Source organism: Crotalus tigris, unplaced genomic scaffold, assembly GCF_016545835.1.
Source record: "Crotalus tigris isolate CLP2741 ecotype Arizona unplaced genomic scaffold, ASM1654583v1 scf7180000017743.441908, whole genome shotgun sequence".
NCBI classification, from domain to species: Eukaryota; Metazoa; Chordata; class Lepidosauria; order Squamata; family Viperidae; genus Crotalus; species Crotalus tigris.
Window position 1 is genome coordinate 115,002 of NW_024096610.1, and position 25,429 is coordinate 140,430.

General features: G+C 39.1%; 1 long non-coding RNA gene across 1 annotated transcript in view; it reads right to left on the reverse strand.

Annotated features, from left to right (window-relative positions):
- Nucleotides 1-25,429, reverse strand: part of LOC120306667 — a 63,040-nt gene that overhangs the window by 28,895 nt on the left and 8,716 nt on the right. The window contains exon 2 of the long non-coding RNA XR_005556367.1: nt 21,946-22,021. This is a non-coding gene — a long non-coding RNA (uncharacterized LOC120306667). The remainder of the gene's footprint in view (nt 1-21,945; nt 22,022-25,429) is intronic.

Here is a 25,429-nt window from a genome sequence, read left to right on the forward strand (position 1 = left end):
TATTATGTTAGTATTTGGACATAGGAATATTAAGGGGAAATAGGTAATATTTGCTTGTACCTAACTCTGGCAAGAACACAGGGTTTTTATTATGTAACTAGCTGTACCCAGCCACGTGTTGCTATGGCTCAGTCTGGTTAAATAGAAAAGAAAGAAAAGAGAAAGCGCATGTTTGTAATATGTTTAATTTCACAATGTTTGTGGGTATACAATATTTTTTGTTGTTCCATTGTCTGTGCAGATATAGAGATTGTCTGAAATCTTAGCATGTGTTGCTTTTATGTCCAACAGATGGCGCTGTTTTTTAAAAAAATGTTTTTACCTGTCACAGGTGTGACATCTATATAATATAGGTACATAAAAACACGCGCGTATTTGAATGCAACGTTGTGTCAAAATTTCAAAGCAATCAGTGAAGAACTTTTGGAGATGTAAGATTTTGAACAAAAGAACATTTACATTTTTATTTGTATAGAAGATATGAACAGAGATTTCCAGGGGTATGTGTCAGAAAGTCATATTGATGGCACAATTATGTAGCTTTTTAATGTGCACTACACATGCAATACATGTTAAAAAGGGGCAGGACTTCCATTCAGTCCCAGCTGCTATATCAAGGTTTTCTATACCACCCCCTCTGTGGACATTCCTGAATGTTAACACCGAATAAGACTTATGAATTGTATGTGGTTTGTGTAGCAAAAAGAAAACAATGTTTACTTTTTAAAAGGCAACTTTTGTGGTTCTAGAAGACAGTTACGCTGAGCAGGTAGAAAGCTCTGTTTATTAGATAAAAATGCAAATCTCATCTGAGCAGCCACAGAAAAGAGCTTGACCAGCTGCTACAAAATTACTTTTCAGGTGAAAACATAAAGTGCTTCTCCTATGCTCTGTGTTTGGAAATCTGGTTTATTAATATTAAAGCCACTTTTTACTGGAACTGAAGCCTTGCTAAATATAGCTTTCCTCTCCCTCAATGTTGAGTTTGCAAAAGGTGATAAGAGGTAAAATGGAAACATGAGATTACTATGAAGAGGGAAAATATTTAAAGTAGTTTGTTCTTCTAGTGAACTTTAAGCAAACTTTTTGGAGAAAAGTTTCTCTATGCAGAAATGCCAAATGAAGCTGTTCTTGAAGAAAACAGTTTGTTGCAAGTAAAAAATATTTCTGCATAAAGAACACATTATTTTCTGTGTTATTTGGAGCTGATTCATAGAACCACTGTTAACACAAAGTCGTACTCAGTTGTTACATGACTATATCTGTCAATAGGTCTTCCAGATAAACAGAAAGAACTATTGATGTGAGATCCCAGCTGATCATATAATGCTAATACTTATGATTTCACACACTTTGGTTATATTCCTATGCTACCAGTACACATACTGATCAATAGAGTTTCAAAGAAGAAAGTGCTGTTTCAGAAACAGAACGTATCTTTTCTTACACTTGAAGAAGAGGATCCCACTAGAGAAGTGTTGCTTCTTCTACTTCCTAGAATCCCATCATAGGTTAGTTTAGTCCCATCATAGATTGGGTTAGGTTCAAATGCAAGAAGTAATATGCCAGAATTAGGTGATTTGAAGGAAATGGAGATTTCCCATCAAGTAAGAACAGAAATTCTGTGTGTACCTTTGTGTGACAGGAGAAAGTTGTTGAAGTAAGTCATGCATCTTTCAAATATTTATTTCTCACACAATTGTATTTAAGACTGAGTTGCTATGTAAAACTCATAAAAACCGAATAAAAAACTTATCTTAGAGTAAGAATACTTTATTTTAAATCAATAATTAAAGAAAAGAGAGAGGCCCTATCCTTTTCTTTCATAGAAGATAGCCTGAAAAAAAAAACAATTTAAACACAGAGCAAATTAAAGGAATTGAATCATATATAAAAGATAGAGTCTACATTTCCAGGTTGAAATACTCTACTCCTTTGGCTTAAGAGAGGTAATCTGCACAGATAATGTAATGTAGGGCTTTTCAACCAGTGGTACGGGTACCACCTGTGGTACATTGGCACCTGGCAGGTGGTACGCAAGCATCCTAGAAAAGTGGTAACGGGGAAGGGGAATGAGCTGAACCGGTGGCAGCAGCGCACCGCACAAGCCTGAGCAAGAGATGGCTGGAGCTGCAGGGCTGTCAGGGCTCAGCAGAAGCACCAGGATCAGCGCCAGGCTCCAGCTGGAGCTCAGCACTGATCCTGGTGTTTCTGCTGAGCCCAGAAGAAGCGCCGAACAGCTGGAATGTTGCAGCATTTCCAGGGTCTTGTGATTTACATTCAGATGCTTGGCAACGGAGTCATATTTATGACAGTCACAGTGTCCCAGGGTCATGTGAAGTGACCAAAACCTACTGCAACCACCCAGCAGACGGGGGGAATAAAAGCCAAACACCCCCACCCCTGCTGCCAATCCTCAACAGAAATGCTCACAACAATGAAAACCTCGGACAGGAGGAACAGCGCCGCCGGGTGGGCAGGCAGGTGTCTTGCTCAGCTGTGCCTTGGGGGGGGGCACTTTTTCAGTGCCATTGTAACTTCAAACAGTCACTAAGCAAACTGTTGTAAGCTGAGGACTACCTGTACTTCATCACTTTTTTCCTTTTTTTTTTTTTTGGTCATCAAGTTTTTGACACCTTGCTAGGCAACTGGTGGTACTCTGATATTGCCATATCCTAAAAGTAGTACAATGGGTGAAAAGGTTGAAAAGCCCTGATGTAATGGACTATCAGCATGGAATTTTTCTTCTCTTTTCTTCCTCACAGTTGGAAGTAGTTGTTCTCTTTCTTTTTTCTATCCTACTTCTTAGATAAGCTGTAATGACTTTTGACTTTCAAAACAAACTGGGCTATCTATTATGAATGGCAGACCCTTAATACCACAAAAACAGAGTCTACTGGTTCTATTTTTGTCTCAACATTTCAGTGAATAGATCACATGCAGTTTCAATATCTTACTAACTTTTTTCCTCCTCAGGGTGAGGACACTAACAAAAGTGCTCTGGCTTATCCATTGTTGCTTTTCCTGTTCTGTGACAACCAAGGCCTGAAAAAAACAGAATAAGACACTTAGTTTCTGGCTGGCCAATGAACCTGATAAGTTGACAATTCTGTGTTCAACAATTAGCCAGAAGACATAAGTGATTGGTAATTCTCTATGGATTCCATAGACTTTCAAATATATAAAATGTGTATATTTATAGTTTTTTGATGTCCCAATAAACATGTAAATAGTCCAGACAGCTCTGATGTATCTGAAACTGGATTCAGAAAGATTGGTGATGGAAAGACAGATGATTACACTAATACATTGTACGGCAATTGTTTCATTCTTGGAACCCATAACACATGCTCCAGCATGTCCTTCTGGTGCATTGGACAGGAATGAAAAGAAACCCATATAGCTCAAAAAGAGGGCTTTAGTCACCCTCAACAAAGCCTGGAGGAAGATAGTGGCAAGTTCATTAAAATTTCTGAAGAAATCTCAAGCAAAATTGTCATGACTCATTAGATCCCCACCTCCCATCATATTAGGAAATATAGATGTTATATGGGTATCATGATGCTGACTCTACTGTAGAAAACAGTGATATAGATATCTAGGTCTTAAGCCATTTAGGATTTTTTTTTCTAGCACTCAGAGTCCAGAAGAGAAATCAATGAAGAAAATACAATGTAAGAGGCAAACATTCCTGACCTTTGCCTTCATTCAAAAACTTTCAAACTTTCAAACTGCATTCTAAATCATTTCAAAGTTACCACCATGTGCTGATATTTTATAATTTTATTTTCTATCAATAAAAGGCATAGCAACACTTTTTTCCCCTAGGCAACATCATTTCAGATCCGTATGAATTCTGGCATCAGTTCCATAACTTTGGCAATCAAGACACATTGATTCCTATGTCGTGTCATGATAGCATTTACAATCCTGGGGGAAATGTTCCAAAGAGAGAGACAAAAGGCGAAGGTGATGACCACCGCAGAAAGGGTTGAAAGGGACTCAGTGGACCTATCCCATGTATTTGTAGGAATTGTCATTCGGAAAAACAAGATATAAATGACTGCAATCTTCCAATCAATCAGTCAAACAACCAGTTGGCCATTTTCCTAGCAAGTTTGATTATGCATGCACTTATGTGGTTTCAAGGTTGAGAAAAAAGTGAGATATTTGGGAGTTATGTTGACAAACACAAACACAAAATTGTTTCAAAATAATTATGTACCTCTTTGGAATGATATTAAAAAAGTATTTACAAAGATGGGACAAACTACATTTATCATTAATGGGCAGAATTTCAGTAATTAAAATGAATGTTTTACCAAAGATGCTGTTTCTGTTCCAGACAATACCAATACTTGCAATGGATATTCCATTTAAACAGTGGCAGAAGGATATCTCTAAATTTATACAGCAAGGAAAAAAACCAGTAATCAAATAGAAGTTATTGCAAGATGCCAAGAAAAGACAGGGCCTGGGTTTACCAGATCTGAAATTGTATTTTGATGCATGTTGTTTGGTTTGGTTAAAAGAGTGGGTGAACCTCCAGAATAAGAGACTGCTCGATTTGGAAGGCCATGAATTAAGGTTTGGATGGCATGGGTATTTATGGTACAATAAAGTTAAAGTAAATGTTGATTTTAATAATCATTTTATTAGATGCACTATATTAAGAGTTTGGACTAAATATAAAACAAGGTTTTTTATGAAATTGCCCCTATGGGTAGCCTCCCAAGATGCTTTTTTAAGAAAAGAAATGGTGGTGAAGCCGGACTGGTGGACGTATGGTAAAATACTATTTTTCAATTCTGGAGACCCCATCCTCAAGTTTAGAGAAGAATTTGAATTAGAAGGTCACGCTTGTCACTGGTTTATATATCAACAAATGAAGGAAAGAGTTAAACTAGACAAAAAAGGCCATGGTTTTGAGTTTGCTAAAAATGAATTGGTAAATCCTACTATGTGGTAGTGATGACCATATAATTGCCATGGTCTATAAAACATTACTAAAATAGAATTTGGAAAATGAACATGTAAAACACTGTATGATCCAGTGGGCAAGGAATTTTATGTATAATGTGATGCTTGAACAATGGGAGAATATATGGATAAAAGGCTTAAAATTTATATTAAATTATAACCTAAAAGAATTTTTTTACAAAATGATATATCGCTGGTATTTAACACCAGATAAGTTATCTAGAATGTATAAAGGTATGTCAAATGAATATTGGAAATGTAAATGTAAAGAAGGGACTTTTTATCATTTATGCTGGACATGTGATAAGGCAAAGAAATATTGGCGTAGGATTCATTTATTAATGCAGAAAATTCTTAAAGTGAATATAAAGATTAAACCAGAAACTTTCCTTCTGGGCCTAATGGAAAGAGAACTGGGGAAAAAAATTGGAACTCTGATTTTATATATGGTGATGGCAGCAAGACTAAGGTGACCAACTGTCCTCCTTTAGGGAGGACAGTCCTCCTTTTGTGAGGTTCTGTCCTCCCTCAAAAAGTGTCCTCCTACATGTCCTCCTTTTCGATATTTGAAGACTAATCTGCAGGGCTTTTTTTCCTCATAGAACGCTCAGAATGGCGTTCCAGCACCTTTTTTTGATGGGTTTTTTTTTTCAACTTTTGCATGAGCTGTGCTACTCCCCCTATTGGCTTTTGAAAGCCAATAGGAATTGCTACTGAGCGTGCCAAAACACCCAGCTGGAAAACTTTGCACATGTAAGTTGTCTGCAGTGAAGGCGAATTGGCAGGAACTTTGCACCCCTCCCTGCTACACCATCTTCTAGTTAGTCCCGAAGATACCTGGAGGAGACTGGAGCGGCAACGCCATGGTAACTTTTTCTTGATCTTCGGCCCTGCTAGGGCAATAATGGCTGTGGGTGCAAGAGGCAGGGGTGACGGGGCTGCTGTGGGCGGGGGTGTGAGGGGTGGCAGTGGCCAACTGCCCGCCGTGCTATGGGAACCACGGGGCCCGCTCTACACGGCGGGGCAGCAGTGGGGTGGGGTGGCTGCAGGCAGGGGCACGGCATGTAAGCATAATTACAATATAAAATGTTATTGTTACAAATGTTTTTTATTATGCATTTATCATATTATACTATATTCTATATTATTGTTGCAATGGTTTTTTACAAATTTTCTTAAGAATTAAAGAAAAGTTTTAATATGCTTTCTGGACAAGCAGTCCATTAATCAGGTTCTGATAATTTAACTTCATGCTACGGTAAAAAATTGTGAATGCAGAAGCCTTTCTGAGCTTGGAAAGAAAATTTAGAATTTCTCAACTTTCTCTTCCTTATTTTTTCACACTGCTTGCAATGGAACATTCATATTACTCTTTGCAGAAATGTTGGAGCCCTCCCCCTTGCTTTTTTCTTTTTTTCTTTTATTAACATGCAAAGTTCAGATATTCCATCCAAGGTTTGAGAAATATTATCACTTTAAAGAAGAGACAAACCTAAATAAAATTTAGGGAATAAGTAACAATACTTCTACTGATTGTTAAAACAATCTAAACATTACAAAATCTGAATTTCTGTTAAAGGGTTGTCAGTGTCAGAAAGCATCTGAGTGAATGTTGATATACTTTATATACTTTCTACCTAGTGGGATGCATCCATATTGTGCAGGCCAGTCTCTATACTAGAAACTGTAGCTTTCATGAAATAGTATGGACATGCTTTGAGTAAAACAAAGTTTTAGTTGCTATTGTGGCATACTGTTCAAAATGTGCTAGAACCACCTTACAGTTAGGTTGCACATGGCAGAGTGCAAATAAGGCTAATAATCTAATCTGCATTTTACCTTATTAAAAAGCATAATGTAAAAAATTAAGCTGATCTAAATTATCTATTTTTTTTTATTTGTATCCCGCCTTTACTATTTTTTATAAATAACTCAGGGCAGCAAACATTCCTCTCTCTTATTTTCCCCACAACAAAAATCCTGTGAGGTAAGTTAGGGTGAGAGAGAGTGACTGGCCCAAAGTCTCCCAGTTGGCTTTCATGCCTAACATAGGACTAGAACCCAAGGTCTTGTGGTTCTAGCCTGATGCCTTAAGCACTAGACCAAACTGGTCTAGTTCCATCTGATGGTTCCATCTGATGATGGCCATGCCTACAAAAGATTGGAATGTAAGAAAAGGCACCTGGATCTCTTCAGGATTGCTTTCTCCACCCACGTGCAACCTGACTGATTATATGTAAAGAAACATATTACACATAGTTAATATGTTTATTTATTAAACATATTAAATATGTAATAAATAAATGGTAAAGGACACGAATTAAAACATGACTTAAAAAAATACTAAGTTCAAAAAGAGATCTGAATTAGATAGTCTGATTTTATGAAGTGGAACTGAATAAATGAATGAATGAATGAATGCAGGAAAGTGAATGTAGAGGTTTAATTATAATGAAAGAAGCTAAAATGGAAATATGAATTAGTGTCATCTAGATTGTGATGCTTATGAAAGACTGGATATAGTTGCATATTAGGCTCTAAATTATTATAATGGAGTAATCTGAGATGAATTTGTGGGAAAATTGTATAGCATTCTGAAAAAAAAATATTCTGCCAGATGGTATGAATAGGTGCGTAGGAAGAAGATAAGAATGTAGAAAAAGTGACTGTTCAAAATCCCAAGAATCAATAATATTTTAAGTATTGCTTAGCAGAAGGTCTGTCAAATGCATGGTTTGGAAAGAAAAAGATATGGAAGCAAAGATTTAAAGGGAAATTAAAGAGCATGAATATAGAAAGGCTGGAGGAAGAGAAAATATAATCCTATATGAAAACATATTTGAAGAGATATTAATCTTTCAACAGAATGAGAGGGAGGTAGACGTAAGAAAAGAGAGTGTGGAAGCTGATCTCAACAGAGGAGTATTCCCTATTGTATATGAATATGCTGTCCTCCCATCCTTGAGTTGGAAAGATATTATATTGTCATAAACCACTTTCCCCTACAGTCTATCCTTACCATATCTCAGAATTGAGGCTAGGCAGGGTTGTTATCTTCACATAACTTAATATGAGGTAGTTTCAAAGCAATAACTGGCAGATTCCCTGCTTTTTCTGATAGGACTATTGATAGCCTTATGAAATGACTTCCTAGATGCTGTCATATAGAGCTTGTCTTGGGTACTACAGAATGGAAGAGCAAAGACCTCTTAGTACTATTGTGTCTCTAAATCTTTCTTTCCTTTTCCCCCCCTGAAGTCAATTCACATCCTCCCAAAACATTTGGGGTTAAGCAAAGCGCCTCTCCTGGCTCCCATCCCTCTATCCTACATTTGTTGTATGCATGGGTCTCACTTTTCTTTTCTTTAAGATTTCCCTAGCATGCATTCATATGCATATATGTCTCTCATGGCCAAAACCAAAACAACCACAGAGACATTTCAGTGAGTATACAAGGAGAAGCATTTCCTTAGCACACATACTAGGTCTCTTAATAGAGGTCAGCAAATCACATCATTCTCAGACTGCATCATTCTCCGACTCACCCTCAAAGTGCCTCATCATCACAAAAGAAAATGTAGATTTTTCATAAAAAAAAAATCCAGTACAGGTAGTATTCTCATTTCATCCTACTGAATTAGGATTTTAATTTATCACTGGAGAATATAATTCTGAAATGCAATAGAAATACAAATATGCAGATACAGATTCTTGGAGATTATATACTGTATATATTAGGTTGCTTGTGTATCCTTTGAAACAGGCTTGGGAAATGAAGGAGAGAATGTATGTCTGCACAGGCACTTTTTCTGATGAAGGAGAATAATTCCTTCATTTTCTTGTGATACATTTGTCTTGCATCACAATAGTCTACCTGTTGTTTACTGTAAAAAAAAAAATCAGTGGCAACCTTTTGTTATGCAATCTGGCCAGGTCACAGTGGAAAGAAGAGTTTATAGAATGTGGCTCAGAGTTTTATAGTTGATGTTTGAAAGGGGTGAGGGGGCAAGGAGAGAAACAAAAACAAAAGAATGCTTTCCTGTCATAGAAGCATAGTGGAAGGCAGGAATGAAAATGAGAATTTGCAAAGTTCTTTTTGGAATCTTTAGAAATGAACTACGAAATGAAATTATATGCCAAGGAAACTGAAGTAGAACGATGGAAGTGTGCATGGTGAGTGAGTGCCAATGAAGGAAATATGGCATGGGAAAAACACTTCAGATAAGTGTTCTGAGAACTAATCAAGATGAGTCCAGAAGAGCGATGTAAAATGCATGAAGACATTACCACATGGAAATATGGCAGGATTGTTTTAACAATCCTAACTTTTTCAGGATGAGACAAAACCATGCTCACCCTTTTAAGGTTGGGTCAATTATAACAGTAGTTTCTACTGTTCAAGAACAAGTGATGTGAAGAACCTACTTTGGTGAGGAAAGGAGAAGTAAGTAATGCTGTGGAAGGTAGATGCAAGCAATATTTTAAGAAGATTGGGTGGGGCTGATAATTCATCAGAAATACAAATGCAATCAGCTTTTGCTCAGGAATTCCTCTGTATAAAGATATTGAACTCATGAAATCTCATAGTTCCTATATACTGTTGGGCTTCTAAGAAGACTCCAGACACTCAATGAAGTAGAAAGGGGGCAAAGGAATAATAATTATAACAAAACTTTGAGCCACTCCAATCTTAAAAATGCTCCCCAAAAGGTACTGAATATTATCTCATTTATATGGAGGAAAAATTGTCTTATGAATCATCTGTTCATTCTAGGGTTTTGGCACTGATTTAATACAAATTCTCAAGGCTAACTTGCTAGAGTAGAACTGAAAAATAATTCTAGAAAGGCTGGAGATTCTGTAGCTTTTTAGTTTCTGTCAAACCCCTCCCAATATCTCACTATTGAGTACATAGACTGGGGTTAATGAGAAAGGTAGTCAAGCAACCCTCAGATGATCACAGGTTGCACAACCTGATCATTCAGAGTTATTTTTTCTTGAGGAATTGCCTCATGAACTCCACATTATTTGTAGGATTGCAGCTCATCATGGAATTTAACTCCACATTTAACAGTGTTCTGGTGTCCTTGGTTCAGCTGTAGCTGGTGATTAATATATTAAAATAAAGCATTCAACTCTTCCTCTCACAGGTGGTCTATCTGCTTAAGTGTAGGCTCAATATTTTGTCATTGATCTCTCGGTCAAGTCCCTCACCTTTTGTGTTCATAGGACTGAATTCCCTTGGAAGCTTGCCTTGCTTTTATATTTCAGGCCACTTTGCCACATCGTTTGTTTTAATGCTTTGTCAGTTGAGATTGCCTTTGGTGTGCTTCTCAAGGTTTCTTGATGGAGCTGATGAGGCTATTCTGAGAATGCTGCTTTCTGTTCAGCTGCTTTCTGTTCAGCTTGCCACCTTCTGCTAGCTTCCTACCTTTCCAGCTGAAAAAGCCCAAGGAATTCTCTTTTGAGGTCTTCCTGAAGATTTAATTGAAGCATAGGAAGTTAGGCAGGATTGAGAGCACTCAGAGGATGATTGTAAATAAAAGGCTATCCCTTGGCAACTTCTCATTAAATTAGTGCAAGAAAGATATCCTCCCTCTGTAAACATTTCACCAACATTCTTTTTGGTCACATGAGAACTGATGAGAAAAGCAAAGGAACAAACCACCAGACAATTTATTTCTGTAACTCTAATGTAGGCAGAGAATAATAGCAGTGGCTCAAGAGATTATCAAAAAGATATTAGGCAACAAGAGTATGGCTGGCAGTTTAAGAGAGAGTCTTCTGCATGAAACTTAATCTTCTACTCCACAGTAATCCAAACTACTTTCCCTTTTCTCCTCTGAGCTTAGAGATGAGCAGTGCAAACTGAAATAAGAATGCATAAGGAAGAGAAGACTGCCCAAAGCACCAGAAAGCAGGACAAGAAGTAATGGATGGAAAATAATCAAGGAGAGAAACAACCTAGAACTAAGGAGAAATTTCCTGACTGTGAGAACAATTCATCAATGGAACGGCTTGCCTCTAGAAGTTGTGGGTGCTAAATCACTGGTGTTTTTAAAGAAGAGATTGGGCAGCTACTTGTCTGGAATAGTATAGGGTCTCCGGCCTGGAGGATTAGAAAACCTCCAAGGTCCCTTCCATCTCTCTTACTCTGTTATTTGCCTGGTGATAGAGATCTATAACTTGAAAAAATGGAAGGTGTGCTCTAAAGTCAGCCCCTGAACTTTAATATTTTAAATTCTATCCTCAAAAGTCTTCAATTCATGCTTTCCTTTGGAGTGAATAGTAGGACTTGGCTCCAAATAAAGCCAAGTAAATGGGCTACCATGCTAGTTATAAGGAGGAGAAAGATGGCTATTGTCATTATTATTATTAGCAATAGCAATAGCATTTAGACTTATATACCACTTCATAGTACTTTACAGCCCTCTCTAAGCAGTTTACAAAGTCAGCATATTGTCCTCAACAATCTGGGTTCTCATTTTATCGACCTCAGAAGGATGGAAGGCTGAGCCAACCTTGAGCTTTTCAGAACCAAACTCTTGGCAGTGAGCAATGAATTAGCCTGCAATACTGCATTCTAACCACTGCACCACCTTGGTTCTAATATATAATTTAATATAACTATATACATCTTTAAATAAATAAGTACATTTTAATGTTGAATATTTAAAGTGGCAGAAATTGATATTATTAAATAGTGGGAAGAAAATGTGTTTACTTTATCAATTATATATTATTATTATTCTATAATAGTATTATACAATTTCAGAAGAGGTTTATGATGGCAGTGCAATTGATTTAAAGGAATGGTACAATTCCTTATGAAAGTGGGGTGCAGTAGTTGGGATTATTGTAGCTTGGAATAAGTAGAGATATTATAGGAATTGTGTAGCGCAGAGAAACTGCCTAAGAAAACGTCTCTGTTATTCAAAGTCCTTTCCCATTCTGACACTGGGGAATCCCGGGAATTGCAGATTCAGGTTGAGAATAAATGTATTAAAATCTTGGGTTATCCTAGGAAACTAATTGGTATGAGATTTGGGACAGGCGATCAATCTGGATAGGTTTAAAGATAGAATAAAGCAGGCAGAGGCTATAACTCATGAGAACTGCACTATATCTGCAGAAGGAGCAACCCTACACTTGTATTATGGCAGAAGAACACAAGCAGAGCCCTAACCCTCCATTCTTCATTGGATTGGCAAGTATTTTCAAGCTATTGCCAAGAAAATGTTAATATAGTCCTTTTGAATCTCAAAAGCAGAGGTTTTGTTCTGCATTGTACTTTCCATAAGCAAGGCATATGGTGGGGAGTCAGCTTCTCAATCTAGAGACAAAGAACTGGAGGCAGCAAAGGAAAACATTTTCCTCCCAGCACAGAGGGATATGAGAAGAAACTAACTGCATTTCCAACTTGTAAGCAACCAGAACTGCCAGCAGAATACACATAAAAACAATAAGGTACCTTCAGGAGAACACCGTTTTTCTTGTTTATGATTAGAGCTGTTATTGTGTTCATGCTTTGCTTATGGTCTTCTGAGGTTATGCTTGGCTTTTATTCTGACCCAGCAAGGGCTTTCCTCTATTTTTGCAAGAGGGTCAGGAATTAGAGGTGTGTGTGTAGGGAGGGGGGGAGAGACCAGGCAAATGAGAAGGGTTCGTTTGGATGAAGAAATTCAGGAATTTTGGAAAGGTCAGAGTTTCAAAGAGCTGATAACTATAAGTGCTACATTGTCTTAAGAATCTGTCATATTTATATATGCCACAATCAACTGGATTTTTTGATAGTTTACAATAATTAAGAGCAAACAAAGACCAGGCACTCAACACTAAACATTCATGCTAGGACTAAAATAAAGACTAGAAACCGTATCATAATATACATTGAATTATCTTGGGCATTCTATCATTCCAAATAAGTTCTTCAAAATAAATAATCAATTACAAGTTCTCAGAATGCTAAAATATAAGAGGATACATTTTTCATTTACCTCTCCTCTATAGCAATTTTGGTCATTGAACTAAACTTGATTAGAAATTTAGGAGAGATTAGGTTAAAAATGGCCACTCATGGAACTTCTTACTACCAGTACTTAGAATGCACCTTAATCTTTCCTTATTAGCATAATTAGATTGCTGACTACAATAATTGACTATATTTAAGCAGTGAAAGGCAGGATAATTTATTCTTTTCAAATACATATGCCAGATATAATGGGAAGACAAATGTGGGCGTTAAGCAAATAGCTAGGTAGCTATTTTCCCTATGATATATAGTACTGCTATGTTTTTATTAATCTCTATATACTGTTTTATCAATAAAAAGTAATTGCTGCAAAAATATGCATATGTAAACGTGACTTAATTTTTATTTGTTGATGTAATATTGTAAAATCACTTTGTCAAGGAAGAAATAAAATAGGTGATATAGAATCAGTCCTAAAGTCTATTTGATCTAGATCTTTAATTTGTTTTAAAAAACCTGATTAAATATATGTGGATTTCAAAGATGAGTGCTGGGATCAAGCAGCTTCCTTGGTAAGTCACCCTTGATGATTGAAGGGTAAAAAATTATAATAAAATCACCTTTTTAAATGTAGTCTTGGCCACTTGTGAATTAGATGAAAATTTTTTGGGAGCAGAACACATTCTAAACTCTTTTTTTTTGTTATGTGCCCAACAAAGTGTGACATAGTCATTTACAGTACATTCCATTCAATTAATAACTTTTGCCCACTGAATTCTAATTGAATTGAAGAGTTCATTTTCTCCATCTACCATAGACAATGTTGACAGATAACGCTCTTCTTTTTTTACAGAGTACAGGGCATACTGAGGACAGGGACTGGTGAACTTCCCAGCTTCCCTCTCACTAAACATTGCCAGCAAATTAATATTCACCAATCATTCTCCTTAATATGGGTGACATTGGGGCTGGGGGAGGAGGCAAGTTGCTCAACTGTGGCTTCCCATGAGATGAAGACAAAATCATGAGGTCATGAGGTTGTAACCAGCATCTTCATGCTATGGATAGTTATAGGTGTGGAAAGGTGCAAAGACAGGCCTACAAAGGAATCTTTTGCTATTTCTACTCATGGCTAATGTGATAAAAGCTGCAAATAGATGACAATTCTGGAGTTGCATTTTCATCAGATGCTTTACAGAGTTAATAGCAAATGACTTCAGTTTACCACAGGTGATATATGCATCAACAGAAGGAGCCACAACATAACTTTCCAAGGTGTAAGGACCCACCCCACTTTGCATCTTAAGAAGACAGAACTCTTGGAATAATTCTTCCAACAGGAATCCTTTATTAAGAGAAAATGGTTGCAGGCATGCTAGACAGGACTTGGGGTTCAAGCTCTCCCATTCAAGGTTTTAAGGGGTTCCCCAGTAGTCCCACCCAATCAACCCCCCTTCCAGTGATAGTTTCAAGTATCACAATTCCACCCCCTTTCTTCTTTCTTCCGTCTGGATGGAGACTTCAGATAACTACATGAAAGGCAAATACCCTCCTTTGGTATGCTAACGCTTTGAGGTTACAATAAACACACATTCAGCATTCAGCTCTTTGAAGTGTACTGAAGGAAGTGAGGGCCATAAAGCCCCTTTGTTCTCCCCCTTCTCTCCCTCTTATGGCAGAATCCAAAGAAGGCCGAATTGGGAGTTTCTATATTTGATAATTAAAGATGAAATATAATTGGATTCTGACATCCGGCCCCTCTTAAAAATAAGAGAGATCCACCTGAAAGAAAACACAAGTATAAAATTTAGTCAGGCTTGTTAGGATACTCTGTGTGAAACTTCTTCAATAGCTTCGGGGCTCTGACATGACGTTTATGGACCCACTCATTTTGTGAGGGAGGGAGGTGTTTCCAGGCAACTAGGTACTGAGTTGCCCCATGATATCTCCTAGAATCAAGGATTTCCTTTATTTCGAAGTGTTGTTCACCCTCCACCATGAGTGGAGGTGGTGGTGGGGGGATTTTTGGCCGTAGATGTGACTGATGCTCTCTTTTCAGCAAGCTGCAATGAAAAATTGGGTGTATTTGCCTGAGGTTTTTGGGTAATTCTAATTCTACTGTTACTGGATTTATGATTCTTTTAATTGGAAAAGGTCCTATATATTTTGGTCCAAGTTTTTTACAGGGCTGTAGGGACTTTAGGTATTTTGTAGATAAGTACACCATTTCTCCTATAATGAATGGTGTAGGCTCAACCCTTTTTTTATCGGCTTGTGTTTTGTATGCCTGCCTAGCTTCATCTAGTGCTTTTCTGACTATTGGCCAGGTGTTTTGTAATTTCTCCATCCATTCTTTCAGCGAAGGGATCGTTGGTTCGTTTGGGGTTAATTCTGGCATGGGGTTGAAACTTTGACCGGTGGCTATTTGAAAAGGAGTGTAACCTGTGCTGGAGTGGACTGCATTATTGTAGGCAACTTCTGCAAAAGGAAGTAAGTCCGTCCAATCACTCTGTTGGAAATTTAAAAAGCATCTCAAATATTGCTCAAGTACTGAATGGCACCGTTCCGTTTGTCCATCTGTCTGAGGGTGATGGCTAGATGTCAGTCCCTGAGTGGTCCCTAAGAGAGATAAAAATTCCTTCCAAAATGCAGACGTAAATTGCACTCCCCTATCAGAGATGATGCGTTGGGGTGCCCCGTGCAATCTGTAAATGTGCTGGATGAAAAGTCTTGCTAAGGCCTTTGCAGTGGGAATCTTTTGGCAAGGGATAAAGTGCACCTGTTTGGAAAACAAGTCCGTGACTGTCCAGATAACAGTATTCCCATTGCTTTCTGGCAATTCCACTATAAAATCCATGGCTATTTCCCTCCAGGGGGCTGAGGGACTTGCCACTGGTTGTAATAGCCCTGGCGATTTCCCTTGCAACCTCTTTGCAGATGCACAGGTTGGGCAGCTGGCAACATAACTTTCTATGTCCTTTTTTATTGATGGCCACCAAAATTGCCGTTTAATTAAGTGTAAAGTTTTTACAAATCCAAAATGCCCTGCTGATTTTGTGTCATGGCAAAGGTGCATGAAAGTTAGTCTTTGAGTTGTTGGTATATATAACTTTTCCCCTACCCAAGGCAACCCGTCTCTCATTGTGCACACATTTTTGTTTTTCTGGAACCATTCATCTGTTTCCAAACTTTTTCTGAATTCAATCCCAGTTTGGCTGTCCAGTTGTGGTTTTATTTTGGCTTGGGTTCTTGTGGTTACTGGTGCTGCCAGTTGTGACTCTGCCATTATTGGTCTAGAGTCTGTGGTTCGTGCGCTGTTATATTGGGGCATGCGAGATAGTGCATCTGCCAGGAAGTTCTTTCTTCCTGGTAAATGTTTGAGCTTAAATTGGAATTGGTGAAAATGCTGGGACCAGCGGGCTTGTTTGGGATTGAGTTTCCTGGAAGTTTTCAGGGCTTCTAAATTTTTGTGATCAGTCCACACCTGGAAGGGGATTTTGTTGCCTTCCAGGAACTGTCGCCACGTGAGTAATGCCCAACGTATCCCATAAGCCTCCTTCTCCCATACGGGCCAGCGCTGTTCTGTTTCCGTGAGTTTCTTGGATGTATATGCACAGGGTTGCAATACTGCATCATCATTTTCTTGTAATAGCACAGCCCCCACTGCCACATCACTTGCATCTGCCTGTATTATGAAGGGCTTGTCCATGTCTGGGTGCCTTAGTACTGGTTCGGCAGAAAAAAGTCTCTTTAGTCTCTCAAACGCTGCTTGGCACTCCATTGTCCATGTTAGTGGCTGGCTAGGTTTTACTGAGGATGTTCCCTTCGTTTTAGTAAGTTAGTGAGGGGCAAGGCTATCTGTGCAAATGAGGGGATGAATTGGCGGTAAAAATTTGCAAAGCCCAGGAAACTTTGTAGTTGCTTTCTTGTGCGGGGTGGTGCCCAATCTAGTACTGCTTTGACCTTCTCCGGGTCCATTTCAATGCCCTGTGGGGATATGCGATAGCCTAGGTAGTCTATCCTTTCCTGGTGGAATTCGCATTTTGAGAGTTTGGCATATAGGTGAGCGGCTCGCAGCTTCTTTAAAACCGCTCTGACAAGTTTGACGTGTTCTTCTTTTGTTTCGGTAAAGATAAGAATGTCGTCCAAGTAAACAAGGACCCCCTTAAACAGGTGCTCCCTTAGAACGTCATTGATTAATTGCATAAAGACTGCAGGGCCCCCTTGTAATCCAAATGGCAAGACTTTGAATTGATAGCACCCCATGGGGCAGTTAAATGCAGTCTTCCATTCGTCCCCTTCCTTGATTCTCACGCGATAGTAAGCTTCCCTTAGGTCTAGTTTAGAAAAAAATTTCCCTTTCGATAGGTGTGACAGCATGTCTTTCATGAGGGGCAGCGGGTATAGGTTGCTTTCACTGATTGTATTCAGGGCCCTATAATCCACGCATAAACGTAAAGAGCCATCCTTCTTCTCTCTAAAAAGGACCGGGGCAGCCACTTTAGGCTTGGCTGGCTCAATGAAACCTCTCTCCAGGTTTTTTTTTATAAATCTTTCATTTCCTCCTTCTCCTTTGGGCTCATGGAGTATAATCTGGGCTTCGGAGTTTTGCCCCAGGCTTGAATTCAATGGTACAGTCTGTGGGTCGGGGGGGGAAGCTCATCGCCCTCTCCTCACTGAAGACTTCAGCAAGGTCCCTATATTCCTCTGGTATTTCTGTTAATCTCTTTTCCTCTCCTATGGATGCTTTTTCTATTCTTGATTCTGGTAGCCTCCCTTGGGGTTTTAAGTCCATAGGTCCCCTTCGGGAATTTGATTTCTGTCATCCTCCAATTTACCCAGGGGTTCCATTTTTTCAACCATTCCATCCTAGAATCATTGGGCATTCCATACCTGGGGTCACCACAAACGTTAGGTCCTCTTCATGGTTGCCCAGGGAGAGGTGTATTGGCAGAGTGGCTAGGGTAGCTGGCACCCCCCCTGCTATGGATCCATCTAGCTGGCCAAATGAGATTGGTTGTTCCAGTCTCCTGGATGGGATGCCCAGATTCCCCACTAGTGTTGGGCTAATGAGGCAGCGGGTGCAGCCAGAGTCTATTAAGGCTTTCACCTTCACAGCTTCGGGCATGGGGGGGATTAATATAGTCACTGTTTTGAAGATGGGTGTGATGCATCCACTTACCAGGGGTTCGCCCTCCGAGCTGTCATCTGAGGCATCCACCGTCCCTGTGGTGTAGGCTGGAGTTCTTTCCCCTTGGTGAGCAGAGGTGGGGGTTTCTGCAATTTCCATCATTCTCATGGCCGTTTCTTTTGGCTTAGCTGAATACTTTCCGGGTTTGTTGATTGGGGATCTGTCTGGGTTGTGCTGGGGGGCCTTTGAGCGGCATTCTACAGCTCGATGCCCTTCTCTTCCGCACTTGAAACACCCCATTTGCTTCTTGGCTGGAGCCAATGGTTTCACTGGTTGGTGTGTCAGCTCAGGCGGGGGGCGGCTCCATTGTTTTCTTCGGCGGTGCCTCTTCAATATGTCGATCTCTGCTTCCTCTGCCAAGACGTACCATTCCTCAAGTCGATGTGGGTCCCCTCGGGGCAGGCAAGCATCATATAGATCATAGTTTAGTCCGTCTTTGAAATGGCCAAGGAGGATGTCTTCTGGCCAATTCAGTTTGCTGGCAATGGCCCGGAATTCTTGTGTATACTCGGCCACTGGGCGTTTGCCTTGCCTCATCGTTGTTATTCTTTCATGAGCTTTGCGATCAGCCAGGGGGTCTTCAAATCATCTTCTCAAAGAGGACATGAAATGGTTGAAGTTACTGAGTTCTGGGACATTGGAGTCATGCAAGTTCACTACCCAATCCGCAGCTGGTCCATCCAGGGCAGATTGCACGATCTGGATGCGGGCTTTGTCGCTGGGAATGTCCTGCCCATATTCCTCCATGTAGCTGAGGACTTGGGTTAGGAAAAACCCCAAGCGTGTTGGCTCCCCTTTGAATTTCACCTCCAACGGTGGACGTCTTGGAATGGATCGGTGCCTCCGTTGTGGGTGGTAGTGTCTTCAGTCCAGATTGCCATCTGTGGTCCGGTAGGGGGTGGGGGCTCCTGGATCAGTAGATGTCCCTGGGGTTGCAGGTTCCACGTCCCCCTCGGTGTCTCTCCCTTTGTGGCTCCAGGAACTGGGGCGGCCGTAGGGCTCAGTATTCTCCTCTCCTAGGGAGCTGAGAGTTCTCTTCATCAGGTCAATAGCTTTCTCTAGGATCCAGTCTGAGTACGGTACCCAGCTTCCTCCCTCTTCACTTGCGTGCAGGGATTTCTCCATCTCCTGCTTCCATTCTGGTTGCTTGGTCCCCCGTCTCAGAGTCACCTTTCTTAATTCCTTTCTCCACTCACTTTTCTTTCCAACGTCCATCGACCAGCGAGGCTTGTGGTCCTGTGTCTCCACCACTTCTTCTCCTGAGGAATCTGGCCTCTCGGATCCCAACATCTGGCAAGGTTCCAACTGGGTCAGCGGCTCTCTTTCCAGGGAGTTTTCCCCCTCTCTTTCTCCATTGTCTGACATGGTAAATGTTTTGCAAAATCCCCCGGCAAGGGTCTCCCTTCCAGGTGGATTAATTTTGCAAGTCCTGTCTAATGTAAGGACCCACCCCACTTTGCATCTTAAGAAGACAGAACTCTTGGAATAATTCTTCCAACAGGAATCCTTTATTAAGAGAAAATGGTTGCAGGCATGCTAGACAGGACTGGGGTTCAAGCTCTTCCATTCAAGGTTTTAAGGGGTTCCCCAGTAGTCCCACCCAATCAACCCCCCTTCCAGTGATAGTTTCAAGTATCACAATTCCACCCCTTTTCTTCTTTCTTCCGTCTGGATGGAGACTTCAGATAACTACATGAAAGGCAAATACCCTTCTTTGGTATGCTAACGCTTTGAGGTTACAATAAACACACATTCAGCATTCAGCTCTTTGAAGTGTACTGAAGGAAGTGAGGGCCATAAAGCCCCTTTGTTCTCCCCCTTCTCTCCCTCTTATGGCAGAATCCAAAGAAGGCCGAATTGGGAGTTTCTATATTTGATAATTAAAGATGAAATATAATTGGATTCTGACACAAGGGTTAGGATGGAGCCAAGGTCCCTCTCTCTCCTTTGATGAAACTGGCACAAGCTTAGTAATTAATATAGCAGGCTGGCATGGTAATTTTCCTTCCATTGAGTTCAATGATAGAACAGAGAAGAAAGAACAATAAAGAGTGGGAGAGAATCTTGAATCTCTTGCCCTGATGGCAAGGAAATGTAAGGGCTTGAAAGGGATGAATCGCCTGAAATTTCATTTTCCTTCCAGTTAGGATCACATTTAAGATCACATGATATATTTCCTATTTGTGTGAAAAAACATCATTTCCATCCAGCGTAGTCAAATGTAATTCTTTTTTGCTCTCCAGAATTTTGCAGCCCAGATCTGGTAACTCTTGGCTGACTCCTCGAGACAAAGTGGGCAATGGTGGCAGATACTCAATCTTCCTTGATAATGCAGAGGTTGTCTTTCATTTAACAATTTGGAGAGTGCCTCTTGCTGGAATGGAATTCTTGCCCATTTTCCAACTGATAGGTAGAAGGATCTATTGCTTATTAATTATCCTTTAACTTAATTTGACCTCAAAATATTCTACACAAAATATAAGCACACAACTGAAAATGTTTAGAATTACTGAAAATTGCTTCATTACAAAAGAGCCATTTAAAATATTAATTCCCTCTGCCTGTCTGTCTGTCTTCCTTTTCAGAATTTTTGTCCAGCACCATTGAGAAATAAATATCTCAATTTATTCAAATTAATATATCCCAGTGTTTGCTCCTAGAAATTTGTCTGCCTTACAGAAACTACAAAGGGAGCCTTTCTGATCCCAAATAATTTAAGGCTCTATATAAGTGGTGGCGAACCTATGGCACAGGTGCCAGAGGTGGCACACAGAGCCCTCTCTGTGGGCACGCGTACCATCACCACAGTCCTAGGCCTTCAGCTGGGTTTTATAAAACCTTATTGTTTTAGGCCTCTGCCGCCATGTACACAAAAAAAGGTTCAATCAATCAGTCAATTTCAACTTCTCGCAGGAAAAAAAAAGATCTTCCAAAGTTGGAATTGATTGATTGAACTTTTTAGTCCCACCCAGTCTGCTGTTTCCACAGCAGCCATGCCCACCCAATGGGCCACACCCACCCGGTACCCGACAATGCATAAGTGGGTTTTGGGTTGCAGTTTGGGCACTCGGTCTCTAAAAGGTTCGCCATCACTGCTCTATATATTAAAATCAAAAGCTAGAGCTTGGTTCAGTAGCTAAATGGCAATCAATGCAAGTACTTTAGCAATGTGCACACAAGGGTGTTCCATTCAGGACCATGGTCACCACTTTCTGTACCAGTTAAAGCATCTCAACTAAGGACATGGACAATTCTACATAAAGCATATTTCAATAATCTGTACAAGAGTTGCTTATATGAAGGAGCTAGGCTCTGCCTATCTTACGAGGCCACATTTACATTCCAATCAGGCTGATAAAGCTAATCAGAGGACACATATTCTCCCACCCCAAATTATGAACAGTACCTGTGAGGCTTTTTTCTGAGGATGTGCAATCCTCAGATAATGTCCCTAGTACCCTACTACAGATTTCTACCATATCAAAATTCAATCTCATTTTATTAGGTCTCCCTCATCCACCCCACCACTGTATCCAAATTTGCATTCTTAACACGTAGAGCTTCTCCTGATTCAGATTACAGAGAAGTACTGTAGTTATTCTGATTTGTTTAAATTGTTTTTTCTTTTAAAAATGTTTTAAATTGCTCTGTGCTACCTAGCCTGGGAGTTAACAGATGGAGAAAATAGCACACATACACAGCAATGTCATCATTCAAATGCCACTCCTGATATACTTGCATCAGGAGTTCTGGGTATAAGTATGTAATGTCTGAATTTGCACAACAATGTTATCACATGTACCATCAGTGTGCTGGAATCATGGTTCGATGCAGATTCTGGCACTACTTGGAGTAAAGTTGGAATGGAAGTTGTTTCCCTGAAAGACAAGATATATATGACATACATCAATAAACATGAGACATTATTTACATAAATAAACATGGGAAAAGATATATTAACTTCATTAAACACCATTAATGTGGCAGCACTATTAACTGAGAGCAGGAAGAGAGATGCATATAGCCACTCACATCAAGTGTGTGTACCCATAATTTCAAAAGCTACAAAATTCTGGCATGCTGGCACTACTTTTTGGAGTTTTCCAAAAGGTAATTTACATATTCAAATTAAAAATATTTATCTTCAATAACATCTTTGGGCCTCATACAATTCTTGGAGAAGCCAAGTTTCCTCCAGACTTGGCTTACGTCTTGGCAAAAACTATCCTACTAGGAAAACTGCAGTTACTTTTATTTTTAAAAATATGCTGTCAGAAACTCTCCCCAAAGCCTCATATGCTAATTAATCTGCAACAGAAGACAGGAAAATACATTCTGATATTTCAGGAGAGGCAAGTCCTGCCATATGCTGTCTCCAGCAAAGATTTGTAGAAGATGTAAGGAATGTATACATAACAACCAAAAAGGTTTACAGATACCAATTCTACTACACTGGTTTTCACATGTGGGCCAAATTTCGAATAGAATTAATACTTATACTTATTCAAGTATGTATTTATTACACCACAGCTGTTTTTTGCTTTGGAATAACATATAAAATGAATACAAGATTTGGAGTTCATCTAAAATTTGAGGAAAGGTCAGGCATGACTGTAATCTCTATCTTCCAGAAATGCAACTCAGTTCTATTATCATAAATTAGATAAGAGCAGAAACTTCAAGGACATGGAACTAAAAGAAAGATTGTTTTATGACAGACTAGAAAGAAGATATCTCTGCTGTATAGCTCCCCAGTTATTTCTTGACTTCATTACTACTGATCATTTGTTTGGAATATATAGTCTTCCTTTCACATTATATGAAAAGGTCCTTTGGATCAAATTAATACAATTGGACAATTAATTAATCAGTGGAATGGCTTGGTGCCAGAAACTGAGGGTGCTCCATCACTGGAGGTTTTTAAGAAGAGATTGGACAGCCTTTTGTCCAGAATGGTATAGGGTCTCCTATTTGAGTAGGGGGTTGAACTAGAATCCCTCCAAGGTCTTTTCCCACTATTATTCTGTATTCTGTATCTTATTACAAATATACCTCATTTGATGCTCAGCTGTTCACACATTTCATTTTTCTTCCTCCTTACATAGTTCTTGTTAGACCTGCCCCAAACTTTCCCCATAATATCTTTTATTCCTGTTTTCTGGAACTCAGGGAGGCAATTAAGGAAGCCTGTAGGGCACGAAGCCAAATCACCCTCCTGCAGGTATGGTTTCTTTTATTTCAGGTGTACTTTCATGATCCATCAGAATAGTGATTGTTAACATTTTTCACTAGGGGAATGAGCAGGATGTCTACTCTGGCCATGTTCCCTCACCTTTATTGCTTGTGCTGACAGGAAAAAAACCATAAGAACTACACTACAATCAATCATAGTTTCCTGTGCACAGAGCACTGTAATTCTGCTCAGCTAAATATGCTTAAAGTTTCATTCCAAACTTTGCCCACTAATTTGGGGAAGTCTACAATGGCATGGGCAGGATTAAAACACATTTTTACATTTCTTTTTAATTTCTACAATTTATATTTTGCTTTGCTAGTACAATAATGTTTAAAATAATATAAAAGATTGTAAGAATAAAAACAATCTCTGTGAAGTGGTCTAAACTGGTTTGATTTAAGATTAACTGAGGAGCATAATTGCATGTTTGGCAAAATATAGAACAAAAAGATCATCTTTGTAGCAGATTGTTTTTTTTGGTGCTCAGGAGCTTTAAAATATGTGGTATTTCATTTTTGTTTTGAAGTGGTTCAGCTTTAGGACTGCATCCACCTGATTTTGCTGACTGTGTGATTTAGTATTTTTCTTCTTGGGATGGCCATGTATTGACTCAACCTATTAGAAGGGAGGAAGGTAGTACACATTACAGATATAATTCTTGTGTACAGAAGAGCCATTGTAGAGAGAATCCCAACAGTTGGACCTTTGTAACATACAGGTGCTGTGCTTTTCATTATACCAGTAGCACAGATTTAGACACCCATCAATTGTCAAATGTATTGTGAGAGAAGAAATTGTTTTGCAAATATTTCTATATTGGCAGGTATCTTGCAGGAGAAATTATCCAATTGTTTCATTTGTTATTCCAAACAAGGATCTGCCTTGCTGTGCTGTGCTCTGATTTGTTTTATGCCAATTTATTTACTTACTGCAATTTTGCACATAAAACTGAAATATCTTCAAAAATCATCCAATAATAGCATGATTTCAAAATATATAATTGCAAGTTTCAGTTAACTTGTGACATATACTAAAAATACAAGGCAATATGATGGTGTATGATGTTCCAAACATATTAAGTCCAACCCCTCCTCCCTTTCTACACATAATTTCTTTTTCAGAGACCATTCTGACTAGTGAGCCGAAAAAGATTTAAATACTGCAGTAATTTGTGAGATTAAAAAAAGAAAAGAAAACAGAAATAGATATCAAAGGGATAAAAGACAGCAGGAATTACTATATTTCCAATGTGTTTCCTTTTAAAGATAAGCATTTGTTGACTAGGATTCTCTGCACTTATTTGGCAAAGCTTTCCTTTTATAAAAGTCTTTAAACTATTGGCATTAATTTCTTCTTTGGGTAGGGGAGATGACATTTTATCTGAGTATTTGTGTAACAAATTGTCATTGCTCAGCTGAGAATGATGAGAGTTGTAATCTGGTACTTGAGTTGGGGAAAACTGGAGAGAAAAAGTAAGTAGAAAAAGCTTGCTTAAATGTGTATTGGAAAATTTGTTCAGTGCTAGTTGCCACTTGCTGATAAGTACTTCTCTTGAAATATGAGCTAGAGAGATATAGCTTGGCAGTAGAAAATAGCTAGCATAAGAATGAAAAGCTCAGCATTTTAAAGTGGAAGTCAAGGGAATAGTATCTAAGTAGAACAATCCTTTTTGATTCTTCCTAGCAGAGAGCAAAGAAAAGTCAGCCGATGCCAATTTGTTTTAAACCAAAAGAAAAGCTGTTGTATTTCATTCTTCATAATGATAGCTAAAATGAGAATTTTCCAATAAACAACCTCCAGCTTCTCCAAACAGTTCTTTGAGCAAATATTGACAAACCTTATACTGTTTCAACAGCCTTGTTTCCTTCAGTAAGCTTCATTATTTATTTATTTATTTATTTATTTATGAGACTTATATACCGCTTTAAGTGCAAGCACTCTCTAAGCGGTGTACACCAGTAAGCAATGTATAGATATATATATTTACATTGCCCCCAACAATCTGGGTCCTCATTTTACCTACCCCGGAAGGATGGAAGGCTGAGTCAAC